Source organism: Cydia fagiglandana, chromosome 1 (assembly GCF_963556715.1).
Source record: "Cydia fagiglandana chromosome 1, ilCydFagi1.1, whole genome shotgun sequence".
Taxonomy (NCBI): Eukaryota; Metazoa; Arthropoda; class Insecta; order Lepidoptera; family Tortricidae; genus Cydia; species Cydia fagiglandana.
The window spans coordinates 5,377,758-5,394,311 of record NC_085932.1 but is presented as its reverse complement, the minus strand read 5'-3'; the positions used below and the strand labels follow the sequence as shown (position 1 = coordinate 5,394,311).

At 37.6% G+C, this 16,554-nt stretch overlaps 1 long non-coding RNA gene across 1 annotated transcript; it reads right to left on the bottom strand.

Moving 5' to 3' along the window:
* Nucleotides 1-4,835: 4,835 nt before the first annotated feature.
* Nucleotides 4,836-16,334, bottom strand: LOC134679532 (uncharacterized). The gene is made up of 2 exons (XR_010100346.1): nucleotides 6,318-16,334; nucleotides 4,836-5,078 (listed from the first exon to the last, which is right to left on the bottom strand). It is a non-coding gene; the product is annotated as an uncharacterized LOC134679532 (long non-coding RNA).
* Between the last annotated feature and the right edge of the window lie 220 nt (nucleotides 16,335-16,554).

Here is a 16,554-nt window from a genome sequence, read left to right as displayed (position 1 = left end):
AGGTCTTCAAAAATGATATTGAGGTTTCTAATATCATTTTCTCCTAAACTGAATAGTTTGCGCGAGAGACACTTCCAAAGTGGTAAAATGTGTGTCCCCCCCCCTGTAACTTCTAAAATAAGAGAATGATAAACCTAAAAAAAATATATGATGTACATTACCATGCAAACTTCCACCGAAAATTGGTTTGAACAAGATTTGGTAAGTAGTTTTTTTTTAATACGTCATAAACCGTAAACCCCAATTTTATTATGTTACTTGCTGTTACGGAACCCTTCATGGGCGAGTCCGACTCGCACTTGGCCGCTTTTTCATTCATTCATTAGTTAAGTACTTTTTAAAGACTTGAGAAGTACCTACTAGACCAAAGTTACCTAGATCAACAAAGTTCTTAAAGTGGTAAAGTATTACCTACATATTATATACTAATTGGTACATAGGTATGAAATTGGTACAGTCACGGAATTTGAAGTATTGAATTAAGACTATTAAGATAAACCGTAAAATTATTCAATGTTCGTATGTCTCACAACAGTTTAAAATGTTTAAATTCGATTAAGGCCCACTTGCACCATTCCACTAATCCGGGGTTAAGCGGTTAAACTATTAACCTAGTGTCAAATTGTATGGCTAACCATGGCAATTCCTGGTTTAACCGGTTAACCCCGGGTTAGTGGAATGGTGCAAGTGGGCCTAAGACTATTTAAGGTTCAAAAACGACAAAGCTTCAAATTTCGTGACTGTACCTGCCTGTATAAACAGCAACAGTCTTAAGAGTGCTATTACATTTCGGGGTTGAGCGAGTTTAGGTATTTTACGCGCTGCGGCAGGCCGTGCGAGCTCAGTATTCCGATCCCTTCTACCACACTCGCACTACAATGATGGATTAAACATTCTTGATCCTTCGCGAAGCATATTGAAATCAACCATAACAACACTAACTGGACTTAACTTATAAAGTCCTAAAACTGTTATTTGGTAAGTACGAAAATACTAAATGCAGTGCAAATGTACATAGGGGCTGTTCATAAATTACGTCATCTATTTTTGACCCCCCATCCCTCAAATCATCCAACAATCATGCTTCGGATGACTCTGTTTCCTCCTACGTCATGCTACCATCATCCGATGTCCAGACCCCCCTCCCCCCCTCCTCCCATTTGAAACGACGTAATTTATGAATAGCCCCATACTCGTACTTATGAACGTATGTAACTCGAAAGAAATTATAGGTACTCGCTTATTTACAAGAAACAAGTTACAAGAAACTGAAGATACACAAGGTCTGATGATGGAGCTGGAAGGTGGCCACGGGTACCAGTCTATCATGTAACTAAACCACTTCGTGTTTGGGCTCGTTTGATTCATCTCAACAAGATCTTTAACATTGAAGATACACAGGGTCTGCTGATGGAGCTGGAAGGTGGCCACGGGTACCAGTCTCTCATGTAACTAAACAATTTCGTGTTTGGGCTCGTTTGATTCGTCTCAACAAGATCTTTGACACAAGACAGTACTCAGAGTCTGATGATGGAGCTGGAAGTTGGCTACCGGTACCAATCAACCATGCAACTAAACCACTTCATGTTTAGGCTCGTTTGACTAGTCTCAACAAGATCTTTGACACTAGGTGATACTCAGAGTCTGATGATGGAGCTGGAAGGTGGTCACCGGTACCAATCAACCATGCAAATAAACGACTTCGTGTTTAGGCTCGTTTGATTCGTCTCAACAAGATCTTTGACACTAGGTGATAAACCAAACACGAAGTGGTTCAGTTATGTGATAGACTGGTACCCGTCGCCACCTTCGAGCTCCATCATCAGACCCTGAGTAGTATCTTGTGTCAAAGATCTTGTTGCGACGAATCAAACGAGCCCAAACACGAAGTGGTTCAGTTACATGGTAGACTGGGACCCGTGGCCACAGTCCAGCTCCATCATCAGACCCTAAGTACTAACTTGTGTCCAAGGTCTTGTTGAGACGAATCAAACGAGCCCAAACATGAAGTGGTTCAGTTACATGATAGCAGTGTTGGCAAAAAATCAATTCGAATTGACGATTGTGAATTGACCGATCAATTCGAATTGACGATTGACGAAACTAATTCTAAATCTACTGATTGAAGATTGACGATTACTAATCGTTAATTCGAATTGATCGGTCAATCCTCAATCGTCTTCTGTCCTCATGATACTGTTACATGATAGACTGGTACCCGTGGCCACCTTTCAGCTCCATAATCAAACCTTGTGTATCTTCAGTGTCAAAGATCTTGTTGAGACTAATCAAACGAGCCCAAACACGAAGTGGTTTAGTTGCATGGTTGATTGGTACCGGTGACCACCTTCCGGCTCCATCATCAGACCCTGAGTACTATCTTGTGTCAAAGATCTTGTTGAGACGAATAAAACGAGCCTAAACACGAAGGGGTTTCGTTGCACGGTTGATTGGTACCGGTGACCACCTTCCGGCTCCATCATTAGACCCTGAGTACTATCTTGTTGAGACGAATAAAACGAGCCTAAACACGAAGAGGTTTAGTTGCATGGTTGATTGGTACCGGTGACCACCTTCCGGCTCCATCATCAGACCCTGAGTACTATCTTGTGTCAAAGATCTTGTTGAGACGAATTAAACGAGCCCAAACACGAAGTGGTTTAGTTGCATGGTTGATTGGTACCGGTGACCACCTTCCGGCTCCATCATCAGACCCTGAGTACTATCTTGTGTCAAAGATCTTGTTGAGACGAATCAAACGAGCCCAAACACGAAGTGGTTTAGTTGCATGGTTGATTGGTACCGGTGACCACCTTCCGGCTCCATCATCAGACCCTGAGTACTATCTTGTGTCAAAGATCTTGTTGAGACGAATCAAACGAGCCCAAACACGAAGTGGTTTAGTTGCATGGTTGATTGGTACCGGTGACCACCTTCCGGCTCCATCATCAGACCCTGAGTACTATCTTGTGTCAAAGATCTTGTTGAGACGAATAAAACGAGCCTAAACACGAAGTGGTTCAGTTATGTGATAGACTGGTACCCGTCGCCACCTTCGAGCTCCATCATCAGACCCTGAGTAGTATCTTGTGTCAAAGATCTTGTTGAGACGAATCAAACGAGCCCAAACACGAAATGGTTTAGTTGCATGGTTGATTAGTACCGGTGATCACCTTCCGGCTCCATCATCAGACCCTGAGAACTATGTTGTGTCAAAGATCTTGTTAAGACGAATAAAACGAGCCTAAACACGAAGTGGTTTCGTTGCATGGTTGATTGGTACCGGTGACCACCTTCCGGCTCCATCATCAGACCCTGAGTACTATCTTGTGTCAAAGATCTTGTTGAGACGAATCAAACGAGCCCAAACACGAAGTGGTTTAGTTGCATGGTTGACTGGTACTGGTGACCACGTTCCGGCTTCATCATCAGACACTGAGTACTATCTTAAGTCAAAGATCTTGTTGAGCCGAATCAAACGTGCCCAAACACGAAGTGGTTTAGTTGCATGGTTGATTGGTACCGGTGACCACCTTCCGGCTCCATCATCAGACCCTGAGTACTATCTTGAGTCAAATAAATACATATAGAATGTCAGGTCGTTTCAAATATTTTTAATCTTGTCCGGTAGTTTATTAAACTGTACCATTATAAATTATAATACTATAAAAACAGTGCTAGGATCAAAGTCTCTCGTTGCGGTTTACACGCACACAGTATAGCGTTTTACACGGCGCCCGCCGCACACAATGATAAAAAACCTCGTCGTCGCCGTTGAAAATGTGCGGAGCCGACCGACACACGTCCTGCCTGTACAAGCTCTGCCGCGGCACTGAGCTGGCGAGCGCGCGTCATCGGTAATATAGAGTAGTTTTCAAATAATTGCCAAAAAATTATAATAGAATTTCATAAACACTAATGTATACCAACAGTATAAGCAAACGTTGCAGATTGCTTGAGTATGAAAATGACTTCGATATTAAGTAGATTTTCGTAGAAATTGACACTTGTTTCGGAGAGAAAATTGAGTTCGTTTTACTTTGATTTTCTCTTTCTCAAAGGTATGTAGAAAAAATATCGTTTGATATGCCGAAAGTACAGGGTATTAGTAATACAAAATAGCCAGGTTTAGCAGAGTAAACTTCTCAACATTTCTAAATAAGAGCTTGCCGTTCAGTGCTTCACGGGGTTTTTCGGAAACGACCATCAGAAAAAAATTCATTACTGATTTAATAAGTCCTTTTTCTAATATTTACAACGATATTTAAAAAGATAAGAAGACGCTTTTACTGGAACAAGTACTCATTGTTTCTAATAATGAGCACAAAGTCCTGAATTTCGTCGACTAGTATCATCAATTTTGCATTATTTCGACTTTTCTTGTAAGAGCGCTCTTAACTGTCCATCGGTGGACCTTATGCCTTTTGTAATAAGGTTTACGAACTGTCAGTTAACAGTGTGCGATGGCACTATTTTCACTTAGAGCGAGCATGCTCTAAGAAGGCATTTTCAGCTCTACTAAAAACGATAAATACGAACATAATAGTTATTTACGATACAAGTGCGGAAAAGAGGAAATTTAAAAAGGAAACCGAAGGTAGTGTTTTAAATCGACACCAGTTGCAAATTACCTATTCGCGTGTGTATCGTGCACGTTTTACAGTACATAATGTACATATATAATAAACTTTTGACATACGCACGAAAAGTGCTATTTTGCGCACTAGTGCGAGAAAATAGGACCATGCGTACTGTAAAGAAAATTTAAATAAAATATGAGCGTTTTAAACAGTGTCAAGGGTAAATTAAATGACTGTTGAAATAAAAGATTAAACTCACATTAAAATAATGATGTATTTGTTGAATTTATGCACAACAAGAAAGACACGATTGAGGTAAGATATAGATCTCAAAATTAAAGTCCTTTGGTACTTAATTCAATTGGAATGTAACGGTTAGCCAACAGCCTGCTTCACTTACTTGGCATCGGCGGAATAAATAGATCAGAGGGCCTAGCCAAGATGCCAATCGTTTGCGCCATGAACGAAACTAATGTTTGTCTATAACTAGGTATCAGTCTTCCATTTATAGTACAGTCATTATATCCAAAAAACCGACCCTACCCGTGAATAATTAGTTCTTGGATTTTTTTTTCGTAGGTCCCTCGGGGGGTTCACTGGGAGTGTAAATTCAAAAAGTAGGCTGAATCAGGCTCCTGCGTATATTCGAAAAATGGTTTTTTTCCAAAAAAAACGGTTTTTCTTCAATAACTCGGTCATTTTTGATTTTACAGTAAAACCGTAAGGACAAAAATTGTAGGAAATTTGATTCTCTACAAGTGAGTTCAGTCATTATATCCAAAAACCGTCCCTTCCCGTGAATAATCAGTTCTTGGATTTTTTTCGTACGTCCCTCGGGGGAATCACTGGGAGTGTAAATTCAAAAAGTAGACTGAATCAGGGTCCTGTGTATATTCGAAAAACGGTTTTTCTTGAATAACTCGGATCATTTTTGATTTTACAGTAAAACCGTGAGGACAACAATTTTAGAAAATTTGATTCTCTACAAGTTTGGTCCTCACAATTTTTCTTCTAGAATCGATAGTTTGGAAATAAAATTTGAAAAAAGCGACAAATTCAAAATATTTTCAACATCTCGTTTATTTTCAACTTTACGACATAAATGAAGAGGACTAAACTTGTAGAGAATCAAATTCTGAACAATTTTGGTTCACACGTTTTTTCCCCCGAAATCTATATTTTAGAAATTAAACCTGAAAAACGCGACAAATTCAAAATATTATCATTATCTCCTATGTTCCATGCTTTACGGCATAAATGAAGGGAAACAAACTTGTAGAGAATCAAATTTTCTAAAATTTTTGTCCTCACGGTTTTACTGTAAAATCAAAATGACCCGAGTTATTCAAGAAAAACCGTTTTTCGAATATACACAGGACTCTGATTCAGTCTACTTTTTGAATTTACACTCCCAGTGATTCCCCCGAGGGACGTACGAAAAAAATCCAAGAACTGATTATTCACGGGAAGGGTCGGTTTTTTGGATATAATGACTGGACTAACTTGTAGAGAATCAAATTTCCTACAATTTTTGTCCTTACGGTTTTACTGTAAAATCAAAAATGGCCGAGTTATTGAAGAAAAACCGTTTTTTTTGGAAAAAAAACCATTTTTCGAATATACGCAGGAGCCTGATTCAGCCTACTTTTTGAATTTACACTCCCAGTGACCCCCCCGAGGGACCTACGAAAAAAAAATCCAAGAACTAATTATTCACGGGTCAAAATCTATAATGACTGTACTATTATGTGGTGCGACATAATAGAGAGACGTTAGCTTATCGTTCGCTACGACGTAAACGATTGGCATCTTAGCTAGGCACCTTGAGGGCCTAGCACACACACACGACGACAATCGTTAATAGAAACGTCAATGAAAACTTAAATAAAGTATGAAATAGTCACGTGACTTTTCGTAGCATCCCGATACATTTTTTTCTTTTTGTTGGCGTTTGTCGATGTATGATTGTCATCTTGGCTAGACCCTCGGTTCTAGATCACTTGTTAAGTCATTTGTAAAATTACACAAGTCTTAGGCGGCAAATTCGTCGGGTGATAACCGAAAACAAAAAAAAAATTAGGGTAAATCGCCAGTAACTGACCGCCCTAAACTAGAAATGAATTGGATGCGGTTTAGTATAAGGTGGCCAGTTACTGGCGAATTACCATATATGGGATTTACAGGTTTACACACAGCAAAAACAAAAAAAAACCCGAAAGTTACTACAATGGATGGATCGTTTAATGTATTTAAGCGCATATGGCGCCACCAAAAAGTTTCAAACTCATTAATGCCTTTAACTACCGGGACTAAACAAATAGATACATCTGTAGGTATGTATACAACTCACAAATCCAAAATTATGGCTGTTGTTAACGCTTTGGTTATTAATACAAAGATCCTTAACGATACGTAAAGCAAGCATTGATTTAGAATAAATTACGCTTACACGAGTGGTGGGAAGGATTCTTATAATCCATACATTGTACAAACGGACCAAGACAAGACAATATATCAATCTTAACATTTACTTAACATTTTGTAAAATTACCTAACTAAAAGAAATATGTATCAAAAACATTAAAAACTGGCTTTATAAAAAAAACTTTCATGGAAAACATTTGAATTATAATAAGGCAGAGGAAACATTGTGTCGAGTACAAGAGTATTTATTGTCGCTTGTACCTAATAAGACGCTATTTCCATAAAGCTTTTTTGAAATCAACCTTATCGACAACGGGCAATGTGGTACCTTTTACTTGAAAAACGGTGAGATACAGCTTAATTTACACGAAGGTAAGAAAGCCAAGGTTGCGCAGTATCATTCTTCCTTCTAACAGACACCTGGGTTCTACGTATATTTTAGTGAGTTACGTCTTGGAGTCGCCAAACTAGAGCTCACATTAGTGTCATCTGACACACATTCTGATAATATCCCATTGACAAAGTTAATCATAAGAAAAGTAGGTAGTTTGAAGGCACCGATATGTTTCTAGGCACTACATTTTCGTCAGTGATGTTTTGGACACCATACGTATATGTATTACTGAACCGTCATTCTCTAACAGCTTAATTTAAAAAAAAGAGTCTGTTCCGATTTAAAGTAGACCATCACTACTATCATGTAAATTATCAGAGGATGGTAGATACTTTTGACGCAATAATGATGAACCGTACTATGTCTAAAGAATCGTAGAAGTACAGCCGGCAGCTGAAGTATCTACAGGGACGAAGTACTCAAAATAATCAACGCATACTCTACTGACAATAGAGTTTGACAATACTTCAACTGTCTCTGCACTCTATAGCTGTCTGTGCATACTGCGTAAGTCTACCACACATAACAGGAAAACTTTTCAGACCAACAAATCTATTACTCACCTAATGATTTATTATACTCAATCTAATTGATTTATATGATTCAAAACAGCTTACAACGATAAATACACAACAAAACCAAAAATATAGTACAAAAATAAATATTAAAAAATACTAAACTGAAAGAAAAACTATTCTAGGCACTGATTTATATCTTAATCTATAGAATATGATACCTTTTAACTTCATTAACAACTATGTAATGCGTCTACAAGGCCTACACTAATAAAGCTTTCATTTTATGATGATTAAATCTACGTATTATTTATTTACATAATAATCATGTCAGGTCAAGTGTAAAAATATGGGCGCATACAAATTAAAAATGTCCCATAATTCTAATCCTCCTCCTCATTCCTCGACACAAGAGCAAGATGAGAAATATTTTTGAATAACATGTGAGCAGCATATTGTTACACTGGACTGTACTAGAAATAACTAATAATTGAGATATTTGCCTGAAGTAATAGACACGGTACTTACACGTTTAATAAATACAAAAAAAAAACAATACCGGGTGTGCCCTGTAACAAAAGCAAAAAATTTAAACATAGAATGTACTCCTCAAACGGTGACACTTTTGTACAACAACTTTAAAAAATTATTAACTATTTAGACTCCCTATTTTTCATACAAAATAAATATTATCTTCAATGGACGCCATATTGTCATTGTGATTGACGTTGCTTGTCACGCCTTAAACATAACAAAATTCGTAATACATTGCGTCTTAGAATAAACTTTAAGTGTATTAAAAATCAAGCCACAAGTTATTTTCAAAAATTCGCTGAACAAATGTTGATCAGTATGAGGAGTACAGCCTACAGTTAAATTTTTTGCTCATATTACAGGCCACACCCGATATATGGAAGGGTCAAGATTATTGATCCGTAGCTGCTGAGCTAAATTAACCTTTTTTCTTATTTTTTCATTGATTAAAACAGCTACCAATTAATAGTTAGAGTAATATGTGTCTAATTAATAGTTTCGATTAGCCGAAAAATGTATAGGTACGGAATATTCTTACTTAAGCAGTTGTTACAAGAAGGATAGTAAGGATACCTAAAGCTGATTTTGTAAGTTTCGCTAGTTTTCTCTAGGGCTGGCTGGCTTAGTGGTAAATATGAAAAGTTAGTGTTCAAATCGTATTGTTTAGGTTTAGATATTACCAGACAGTGTTCTATACTTTTAAGGGTGCGTACGTAGTTCTTACAGTATATTTGGCAGGTTGAAACTCCATAACGATTAATATAACTTACGAATGGATACTTAATCTAGATCTGACTGAGGTGTGTTTACCGAGATTTATTCATCGCACTGTATATTGAATAATTTTAATAACAGTTTTACTTGTTGCTTTCGGTAATGGAAAATCTAATGAGGAAACCTGTCTACGTCTGGTACTTATATACCAACATTTTTTGTACATGGAGAGAAAGCATGTGCCAAGCACTGGGATGTTTTTATCTGGTGCATATTTCTATGCATGTTCCTTAAAAACCACTACGATCAAGTATATAATATTATATTATGTACCAGTGGCGGCGCGTCAAATCCTATCCATAGGCAAGCCGGGGCTAATTTGGCTTACATATTTCGTTTACAACTCTGCTCAAACGTCCAAAGGCAAACAACAGGCAAGCCGGTGGGAATCGGCTTTTATGGACGCGCCGCCACTGTTATGTACCTATTACAAACTCAGGCAAAACCTCGGTGCAACACGGTAATATTAAGAACTTGATCTTATCCGATAACGGAATTTCTGTATTATATAAGCAGGTTTGACGTGTTAAAACTGTATTTATTTACAGACATAATATTACTACGATGAATACACCTCAGTCCATCGGGCGTGGTGATGCGGTGCGTCATTTTACACAATCAATTCTGACAAATAAATAAATAATCTCAAAACAATTGGATCGCGCCGCACCATAATATGTGACGTTTCACGGCAAAAGGTACCTTATAGCGGCTGGCGCTTCCGTCGCATAGCGCCGCAATAATATTGGAGCGGCGTTAATAATAGCGTAAGCGCCAATGGCCATTACCTGTGGAACGTCACATATAATCTTAGAGAATAGAGGACATATACCTATAAAGTAATTTACAGTAAACTTTTAATCCTGCATCTTATCCTATATATAACCCATTCGGAACACGCTGGATTCCCTAGTTACAGAGCACGTGTTTGAAAACGTCCTTTTAAATTAAAAATAAAAATATTATACGCTGCTCACTGATTACCAGTTGGCCGGACGATATCAGCCTGTCAGTGGTTGGGAACCTTTTGTGGTGGTCCTGTACCTTTTGCGACTAACTGACAGGCTGATATCATCCGGCGAACTGGTAATCTGTGGGCCTCTTTAGGGAACCAGCGGGTTACCAAAGAATAAAATGTTAATTGCTAGGAATATACGCACGTTCAAAAGTGTAATTTGTCATAATTATTATATTTTAGGTCCTACTTTCGAATGCCTCTATATTAAATACGGCCGGCTATAAAATCTTAAACTAATTGGTGTTCACCTTACAATTTTGGATATCCTTATCACTAAAGTACAATTAATTACATACATACGTATGATTATTATAAATAAGATTCCAATAATTATCCTAATTATAAGCTATCATACGGATAGCATACACATAATCTCGCTTAGATATTAAACAAAGTTGTCAAAAACAAAAATAATTCTACAATTGCGTATGTATTACAAATACTATATAAACAAACACTTCTGTTTTCATTTAAAATAATTGAAACGCGCGGAAGTACATAGGTACCCAGTCAATTTTATAGATAACCAACGTAATTTTTATTTAATTTAAGAAAATTATGTACTGTGGGCGTTACCGCTAAATACTTAGAGGATATAACCAACGGAGACGCCATGTCTATAATTTTCGGTACACAGTAGTCTGCCGTTTTCTGCGGGGGAGGGGCACATCAAATGTATAGGTACGTCATGTCAGATAAACGTCAGTCCATACATGTGGTTGACCATTGGCCGCCTATTTTCGACAGAGGGGAACGCCTGTTAATGGCCACTCCGTTTGGTTATATTCTCTAAGGCTAAATATGATAACAAAACATTTTAACAACAACGCCCAACATAATAAAATATACTATTCAATCAGGCAATAACAAACACGTCTTCACGCAAACACCATCACAACCACGCCTTCATAACGACTAGCATTTAAAAAGATACAGACAAATAAAAAAAAATCCAACAGCTATAAACATTAAATCGGTCTAGATCCTAAATGATCATTTAAAGTTAAATACGATACAATGAAAACTAAAGATGATGAGATAATGTAGAATTGTAGTTTTTATATAGAATTATTAACCGTTTTAATCAGACCCCAACCAAAACTTCAAGTTGGCTTGTTAGAAAAAAAATCACGATAACATGTATAATTTTCATTTTCAGTTGTATGTCTTTACTCTGCATACCAAAGCGGTATTATTTTAGTATGAAATAACTAGCAATATAGCGGAGGGATCTGACGAGCAAGACTTTAAATTTAAACAGAAGTATATTTTCAGAGTAATTTAAATAAAATTTTAAAATCCGCTCTATAGCCATGTCTTGAGTTGCAAGTTTAGCACGGAGCGCCAATTCTGTATATCAAATAAGTTAGATCTTACATTAAATGCTAGTCGTTAGACGTCAAAACAAACGCTTCGTTTGAAGCGTAAAAAGGCACGTATTTCATAAGATACATACATCTGTATTACATCAATCAGCTACAGAGAAACTTGTGCAGCTGATGTTAAATTAGAACTTATTTACCTAAATCTCGTGACTCAAACCTGCTAACGCCCTTCAGGCAAATAATATACCTATATGAATATCCCGTGTTAAAAATGAAACTCAAAACAAATGCGACACTGTTTCATTCCTATATATGTAGCTTATTTCACTTCTTAGTGTGATATAAATATCTCTCTTAGGCCCACTTGCACCATTCCACTACCGGGATAGTGGAACCTTTTCCCCGGTTAAACCTGATGTTACCATGGTTACCAGTACAATTTGACACTCAGTTGACGGTTAAACCGCTTAACCCCGGGTTAGTGGGCCTAAGTATCTAACTATATATGTATGTATGTGAAATAATTAGTGAGATATCCTTCGAAATATACTGTAAATTAAGAGGCTTTCGGTTGTTGTGGAGATAAGCTCCACGAGAGTACATCCTAAGCCCAAAATCCAAATATTTGACACAAAATTAGTTATATATTATTACAAATATTTAAATACTTATTTATCCTAGTCACATAGCGGTAATTAAGGTTGTAGATAATTGTTAGATATAAACTTATTCCTCAATCCTTACAGTAAAAGGATTAGAACTGATATTTTTGTTTAAGAAATATAATAACTTGTATATATCGATGCATATTTTTAGGTCACAATGTGCCTATGATTTTGATTTCGTCGATTTAGTGTCATTGAATGCTTATAACTTAAGACTTATTTTATTGTATTACTAACAAATAATATGGGCTTAATATGTCTGAAATAAATAATTGAAATTTAAATATAACTAGTCCATTCAGTAAAAAAGGCTATCGCATATGGCTTGAGCAAACGTAGATAGGTAATCGTGACGCAACGATAATTAAGCTATAAGCTGGTGATTAATTTTATTTTAACAGATATATGTAAACCAACGCCATTATCTGCTAATACGTTTGATTAAAATATGATAGTAGGACGCGTCATAGATTCGGCGAGTACCTATTTAACGGTCGGAAAAGACGCAGCAGTAAAATGCGTACTGTTTACTAATTCATTACGGAAAATTCTATTATCAGGGCCTATTTTTATTTTGTCATAGATTTTTTTTCCGTCATATTTCGATAAAATTTGATCGATAGATAAAACTCCCTACTCCCTCCCCACTCCCCTATACAATATAATCCCTCTGTGCAATATACTCGTAAGCGCAATCTCACCGTACGTCTTACAAAATCGTTGCGAACAACTCAGTGGAAGATTTTGTAAGACATACGGCCAATAATATAAGACCTTACGAACAACCGGTCCGACCCCCATGTATGTTTGTTCAACGAAAATAAATGAAACCATCAAGTAAAAAAAAAATGCGGCTACTTCTCGAGTCAGACGTGTAGGATAGAACCGTGGCAGTTTTTCATTCCGACATTTTGTAACCGCATTTTAATATTGAAAAAGAGTTTTTGTCGTTGTCAAATGTGGTGTTACAAGCGGTGTATATTATTTACAATTTTATTAAACGACCGACTGTGGGTCATATTCATATGTTTTAACGAGCTAATGTTGGAAGCTTTGTACTGATTAAAATGCGACGAAGTATTGGAAACTACGTCACGTAATCTATTTAGTTGTACATGATTAATGATTAATTATTTTGATAAAGTTAAGCATGATATTAAACTGTCTCATGTAGATTAAAAATGAAATCGCCAAGATTAGGCTTTTAAATTATTTTCTACTAATTACCTAAGACAAACATGTTTTGTGGGGAAATATTAAGTATGTAATCATCGGAAAATCCAAATACGGTGTATCAACATGTAAATTAAACTGTAATCTTATCAATTTGTGAGATTGTAGCCTACTGGGTTTATCCTTACAACGTAACCAACGAACCGTGGCGTGTTTGGCAAAATCAATTTATATCTGGAATACCGGATATTTAGGTAGGTATGTTATTACTTCAAAATAGTCGCATGGCCTGACATAAATACCTGACCATCACCAGTTGACGTGTTCTACCAGCATATTCAACTTGTTTTGAGAATTTGGGTTATTTGGGTGGCTGGTATTCAACTGCCGACAACGGAGCGGCAGCTAACTTTCACAAGACTTCTTGATTGATACATCTGTAACAACTTTACGAGTTACCGCCTATTAAGAAATGACTGGCCCGACGAGGTTCGCTCTTGCACATTCGAGCGATAGAGGCAAATATAATCGATAGACGAACGAACGATCGAAGGTATTATAATTTTAAGCCCTGTTTAACTCAGAACTTTACTTCTACTTAAGAATAAAAAGGTTAGTAAGGCATTGAGTTATTATTACTATGCAGAAGCCATACCAAACAATGAAATTGTCGCAATCACAACCTGCGCCACGCGACCAAAACGTCGTAAGCGCCGTAAAATCCATGGCGCTTACGCGTTAAGGTCGCGAGATTTACGCCCCGCTTCTCTGGTTTGATGTCAAAACTACTTCAACTCGTGGCGCAAAATATTCTCTGTGCCGGTTCTATACGTTAGTAATAATAGTTAAATGTCCGAAGGTAAAAATTATACCATGTATACGTATAGTAGGGATGAACCGATTCATAAATGAGAGGAGCTTACCGAGGAAAGAGATAAGTGGCGGAAACTGGTGTTAGACGGGCGTAAAATTCACGATGACGCCTGGTTTAAGACACTCGCAAGGAAGCGAGCCAAGCGTCATCAGAGCGACATCTGTTCGCCACGGGCATATTAGACCTGCCACTTGTGGGCGTTGGCCGCTCCCGTATTGGCTTACACAGCTCTGAAAAACGTTGCTGTCTAGTACTGTTTCTATAGTCTGCAATAGACTTTAGGCCAATGATGACGGTAACCTTGGTGCACCAATCCTTGGCGCGCAAGCCCAACTTATTATGGTTTAACAATAGTTAAGGTATAATACCCTAACACGATATCTACTTTTATAATGCCATCATTTTGTTAGTTTCAAGGCAAAACGCCTCTTGTCAAATATTAATAATATGAATATGATAGGCCTATAATTTCTAGAATACATGCTAAGAAAACTAGTAAAGATTATACGGTAATATTTTAGCACTCCGAAATTGAATAGTTTTGTGTAAATAATACCACAAGCAATAAATAAGTACGAAGGGATTATAAAATAACCGTCAAATAAATATAAACGTACCAAATGTACAAAAAAAATCGTTTAAGTTAGAGTCTCGTCCGAGGCAACGAATTTCAATTTATTGTTTGATTTCAAACATTTTGCTCTTATTGTCAGACCGATTGTATTCGAGACAGCTCCAAAAATACAAGAGTATGTTTATTGCATATTATAGTCATCTCTTCGAAATTAGAAATACTTCAAGTTGTGATTTTTTTTTGATTTGCTCGATGGTAAGTAATTACCGTTGCCCATGGACACCTGCAACACCAGAGGTATTGCAAGTGTGTTACCGGCATTTAAGATAGGAGTGCGCTTTTTTCTTGAAGGTCGTACGTAAGAATTTACAAGCGCGACATAGAGGCAACACGTCGAACGTGTTTCGCGGTAGGCCCCAGAGGATCTACCGCGCGAGAGTTCGTTCCACAGTTTTTTGCGAGGCAGGAAGTTTCATTTAATATGTACAGTCCAAATATTCAATCAAAAATTATCGATAAGTAATCGCCAATTACGATAACTAATCAGTCTACATATTAAATTACTTATACTCTAAAGCATAAGTGTAAGAACACTTAAATGATACGAATTTATTGTGGTGACGGACTAGCACTAGCACCACTTCTTCGCACCAATATACAATACATATAAATGTAATTATATACAGAATTGCATCAGGCACTTCTGATCAGCTTTTAAGGCCATTTTTTTAATAGTGAGAGCCTTAATTCGTCTACAATGTATTATTTTGTTACTAAATAACTTATTACAGTTTACAGTCGAGTCGTGTAAGGGCAAATATTCGTCCATTGATAGAATCGACTACTGTAGACAAATTACAGACCTTGATTAGGCCTATAAGCGCCGCTGTACCGTTGTGTTTTTTTAAGGTATGGCTCTGGTTACGTATCTTATATCCGGAAAGACAATATATATTACGGCAAGGATACTAGTAAAGATAAGAAGTCTGTTACTAAGAAACAGGTCGCATTTGTATTCATAGCACTAACACAATTAAAAATCCATTCGTAAACTTTATTGCAACGAAGTCTGCGTATGGTCAATTAACTGTGTCAGTCTTTATAACATTCGCTACAATAGCTTAACGCAAGTGTACTACTGGAGTCCAAGTATGTACAGTCAGCAGCAGAAGTTGCTAAGCGGGCGAAGTGATCAAAATTACCTTGACGCGCTCTTATTTTCTTAACAATAAAGTCGCGTCATGATCATTTTGAACACCTCGCACGCTTAGCAATTATTGCTGCTGACTGTACTAGGAAACGAACTATATGCTACCTGTACACTAGATGACGCTGTTGCTAGAGCGGGACGGGCGGTTAACGCTGTGGGAGCGAGATGACTACTGTTTGAGTGAGCAGGATATCATTTAGACGGTCCGCTTCTGCCGCAGCTGTGACTTGTACACTCGACGTCGTGTCGGAGTGGGACAGGTGACCACTGGCGAAGGAGCGAACGAGATACCAGATACTGGCGGTCGACGGTACGTTTCAGCCACTGCGTGAAATGTCGCAGCTGGCACAGCGCTCTCGAGTCATATCACTTACACTTGTGTTGGAACAGGGTAAGTTACCATTGACGTGGGAGCGAGCGAGACGCCAGATCTCTGGGGATCGACTTTCCGTTTGAGCCACTGCATGAAGCGTCACAGCTGCCTAAGCCTCGAG